Source organism: Ovis aries, chromosome 23 (genome assembly GCF_016772045.2).
Source record: "Ovis aries strain OAR_USU_Benz2616 breed Rambouillet chromosome 23, ARS-UI_Ramb_v3.0, whole genome shotgun sequence".
NCBI lineage: Eukaryota > Metazoa > Chordata > Mammalia > Artiodactyla > Bovidae > Ovis > Ovis aries.
In genome coordinates, this window is record NC_056076.1 from 55945574 (window position 1) to 55950801 (window position 5228).

The window sequence follows — 5228 nt, forward strand, 5'->3', positions numbered from 1 at the left end:
AGGTCTAACAGCTACCATTTCCTGAGTGCCTACTATTTGCCAGGCAAGTGGAAAGCCCTTTTAATATATTGTCTCACTTATTCATCACAGAACCTCAAAGTCAATATGATTGTTCCTATATTACAGGGAAGGAAACCAAAGCTTACGGAGGTGAAGAAACTCGGCCAGCTAACACAGGAAGAGTGTGCTTTAAACATTCTCAGCTACCACCTTCTGCCCTAAAAGCAAATCTTGGGATTCTCCATTTCTTCAATATTCACAAGCTTAGACACACACATGTCCCAGCTTAGTCTCACCTCAACTCTCTTATTAATCAGGGCCAACTCTAAAGGACTGACTTGTGAGGCTGCAGCTGAGAAATGGAAAAAGGCCCAAGAGCTGCTGTCCTCAATGCATGAAGTGAACAGCTCACAACGAGGCATCTCATTGTTGACTGTCGTGTTTATTAATATTCCTGACTCCAGTGAGCGCTCCTACTACACCATGCTTTTATTTTGCATGAAGAGAAAAATGCGATTAAGGCATGCATTCACCATGTGCAGATGAAGACCCTCCTGCTAGTGAAGAACTCTTTGAGGGAAAAAGAGACCAAGGCTTCCTTCTGTCACCACTCTCCCTCCTCCAAAGTGCCCTCCTGCGTGCCCCTTTCCACAGGGAAGAGCCACACAAAACACTTGGCCCCGGGTGACCTGGGGACCCAGGAGGCTTGGTTTTTCTAGACGAAATTCAGCTGAGTTGGTAGCCTAAAAAGAGATGAACCTGGAAAAGCTTCAGCTAAGCAATCAAAGATCCTTCTCTTTCATCAGACATAACTGAGTTCTAATCTCTCACCTACTGCACCAGCTGCGTTGAAAGGAGCCTGCAGGGACCTCCCTGGTGGTCCAGAGGTTAAGAATCCACTTGGCAATGCAAGAGGCGTCGGTTCCATCCCTAGCTGGGGAACTAAGCCCGCGGGCCACAACTGGAGAGTCTATGGGCCACAACGAAAGATCCCAGATGAGGCAACGAAGATGGTGCAGGCCACAACTAAGACCCATCGCAGCATATAAATAAGTTAGTGTTTTTTTAAAAGGGCCTGTAAATCCACCCCAGATCTGGCTGCTGGGTGAAAGTCCTGGTGAAGCACACACAGGGCCACTGGGAACAGCAGCCTCTCCACCCCCAAGAGCTCCGTGCTGCCTGCTGGGGAGGGAGGACCATCCTTCGGCTTCTGTGGGCTCTGCTCTCTGCTCAACATGCCTGCGAAGGGCAGAGGCAATCAGAGCAGACGTGAGCCTGATCATCGCGGTGCATAAATCCTTGCATTTTGAACCACACCATTTTGCAATAATCTGTTTTGCTCATCAGCACATCAAGAGCGTGTTTTCTTGTTTTCCTAGGCATATGGTCACGGCAGCTTTCGATGTAGCCCAAATAAAGTTCTAAATATGAACTCACAGTAGCAAAGTCAACAAAGCTAGAAGCGGGTCATCTCTGGGTGCTCGAATTTGCATCTCAATGTGAAAGGCAGGACTTCAGAGGCCAAGGATTAATAGAACTATCACCTTATTTCCCCCAAAGGTTTGACCCTGGGTGTGATTTGTGTCTACAAAGCTGATATAATGATGACCAATCCCTCTTATTAATCCAGCTAAAAATGTAAGAGCTTATGTAACTTAAACGACACACAACAACTGAAGACTGCTTCTCCCATGAGCTCTTAGGGCCAAAGTTAAATTGGCATCTAATGAAAAGTGTAAATTTGGGGGCATTTCTCTTCCTGTCTGCACTGCTCCTTCATTAAGTTAGATCTTTCAGCTTTGAGAGCATAAGGAAAATACGAAAACACAAGGTGAAGCCAGATTTATAAACATTTTTAACAGAATCTTTCCAACTAAGTCTTTGGTGCCCACTGCTAAGTGTTACTATCATTTGAAATAATTCTATTATTACTATTAGAAATAATTGTAGCAGTTAATTTGTCAGATGTCTGTTATTCTGAAGACTCACATTTTACATAGTAAATAATAATACAGAAAAATCTTTAAAAATTTTATATTGCAGGATATAACATTCTTTTCACATCTCTCAAGCCAGAAAACTGCAAAAAAGCAAAGCAATGAGAAATTATTTGCGTATCATAAAATGTTGTAGGCTTGTACATAAGCCTGGGGGAAAAACATACATATTTACTCATGAACCCCATCTCAGTTACACCTTTGCCCATTTCGAAGCTGTGTTTAGGTTTCGGAATCACTGGACGTGCTGTTTCATTTGTTGATCTTTCCATGACATTTTAGGAAAGATATTTTTAAAGCCCAAGACAAGTCAAATGGTTTCTTTTGAATTACTTAGTTCTCAGTTATTATGTGGACGCTTGATTGAATCTGATGAATGATTTCTGAAAGAAACACTCACTAAATTTATGAACCGAAAATTTTACAAACAAACTGGCACGTCTAGACTGAAGGGTGTACATCTCTGGTCTGGAGTCACATTTTGCTTGTTCTGCAGAGTGGGATTTTAATTTTGTTTAAGCTTATTTGTTGCTAACTTTTAAAAATCAAGTGATTTTCATTTTTAAAATTCTCATCTCCTGATTTCTTTGGGGGAAAAAAAAATCATTTTCTGACAACCCTGGACCTCCATTCCCACCACAGGCAGGATCGGAGTGGCAGGTGCCTGCTTTAAGGGGAACTTTGACCTCCAATTCATCGTCATCCCTGCCCAGTCTGCTCACTAACCTATCTCCCACCTGGGCCCCATAGGCACTTCGGTTTGCAGGTCCTGATGTAGACACAGCCTGAATGTCTTCCCAGCCTCGGGGGTCCGGCAATGAGAAAGAAGCTCCATCCCTTCAGAGATACGGAAGATGATTATGAATCAAGCAATTTGGCTAGAAAAGGTCACCAATCTCTTCTAATGGAAGGATAGGATAATAAGACAAATGACAATGTGAGAAATAGAATGTGAGCTAGTGACATGAATGTCAGTCTCTAAAGAGGTTTTGCTTAACTGAGACCCTAATGACATGAACACCTGGAGGGGAAAACATTCTGGATGAAGAGACTGGCTGGCTTCAAGTAGAGGGATGAGGATGTGTGGGGTGGGCAAGGGGCAGAAAGGTCTGGGAGACTTCCCTGGTGGTCCAATGGCTAAGACTCCACACCCCCAATGCAGGGGGGCCCAGGTTCAATCCCTGGTCACGGAACTAGAGCCCGCATGCTGCAACTAAGACCTGGCAACAAAATAAATAATCTTAAAAGAAAAAAAACACACACACAAAGAAATGAAAGGTCCATTGACTTAGCGCAGGATGAGTGAGGCAGAGAGTTGTTCAGGATGATGTCTGCGAACTCTGCAGGGGGGATACCATATGGTCCTCTTACAAGAGAATTCCTTATAGAATTTGAATTTTATCCAAAGAATGATGGGAAATCCGGAGCAGGTTCTAAACAGGGGAGTAACACGAAAGAAGCTATATCTTAGAAAGCTCATTCTGACGCTAGATTGAGAAGGGTCGAGGGAAGGTGGGAAATGTAAACTGGGAGGCCATGTGAGAATTCAGCGCTGCGCTGATCATCGGCATGATAGTGGCTCCCTCCCTGTGCCGGAGACTGCAGTTTAATTGTCCTGGAATAAGACCTAAGAAAAACATTTTATCTTTATTGTTTTACTTTTACTTAATATTGGAGTATTGCCGATTAACAATGCTGTGATAGTTTCAGGTGGACAGCAAAGGGACTCAACCACACATATACATGTATCCATTCTCCCCCAGACACCCCTCCCATCCTGGCTGCCGCATAACAATGAACAGAGTTCCCTGTGCTACACAGTAGGACCTGGTTGGTTTCCACTTTAAATATAGCAGTGTGTACACATCCATCCAAACTCCCTAACTATCCCTTCTCCCCACGTTTCCCTCTGGCAACTATAAGTTCGTTCTATAAGTCTATGAGTCTGTTTCTGTTTTGTACAGAAGTTCATTTGCATCATTTATTTTTAGATTCTGAATAAAAGTGATATCCTAGGATATTTCCCCTTCTCTGTCTGACTTACTTCACTCAGAATGACAGTCTCTAGGTTCCTCCGTGTTGCTGCAAGTGGCATTATTTCATTCTTTTGTTTAGTTTTGTTTTTTTAGTTTATTTATTTTAATTGAAGGATAATTGCTTTATAGAATTTTGTTGTTTTCTGTAAAACCTCAACATGAATCAGCCATTCAGTTCAATTCAGGTCAGTCACTCAATCGTATCCGACTCTTTGTGACCCCATGGACTGCAGCATGCCAGGCCTCCCTGTCCAACACCAACTCTCAGAGTTTACTCAGCCTCATGTGGCAATGGCACCCCACTCCAGCACTCTTGCCTGGAAAATCCCATGGATGGAGGAGCCTGGTAGGCTGCAGTCCATGGGGTCACGAAGAGTCGGACACAACTGAGCGACTTCACTTTGACTTTTCACTTTCATGCATTGGAGAAGGAAATGGCAACCTACTCCAGTATTCTTGCCTAGAGAATCCCAGGGATGGGGGAGGCTGGTGGGCTGCTGTCTATGGGGTCGCACAGAGTCAGACATGACTGAAGCGACTTAGCAGCGGCAGCAGCATGTCCATTGAGTCCATGATGCCATCCAACCATCTCATCGTATGTCATCCCCTTCTCCTCCCACCATCAATCTTTTCCAGCATCAAGGTCTTTTCAAACAAGTCAATTCTTCTCATCAGGTGGCCAAAGTATTGGAACCTACTCACCAAAGAAAGGACAGAGCTGGGTGAATGGCATGACACCTCCGGCTACGGAAGAGGTCCCCCTGTAATGAACAACTTTTTAAAGCAGCATCACTGCCCAGGATGGGGCACCTCTATTGCACTGCCGTCTGAGGAAGAGGCTTGTGTAGCTCAGAAGGCAGATCGACAGAATGCTGACCCTCAGAGGCTCTAGTTCAGCGTCTGAACCATCCAGAGGACAGGAGTCTCGGGTTCCGTTGCTATTAACTGCGCTATTACTCTGTGCCAAGTGACCTACGAGATGCTTCCTCAGGTTATCGCCTCCCATCCTCATAGAAACTTCTAGTTACAGTGTTATCCCTATGAGATAGGAGAGCAGAGGCTCCTCTGAGAGGTCAAGTGACTTGCTCTAGGTTATTCAGGTGGTCAATGGGAAAATGGGTCATTTAAAAAATGAAGTTTTCGTTATTACCATATAATGTAAAGCACTTCTCGGTCTTCTGGATAAGATGAATGT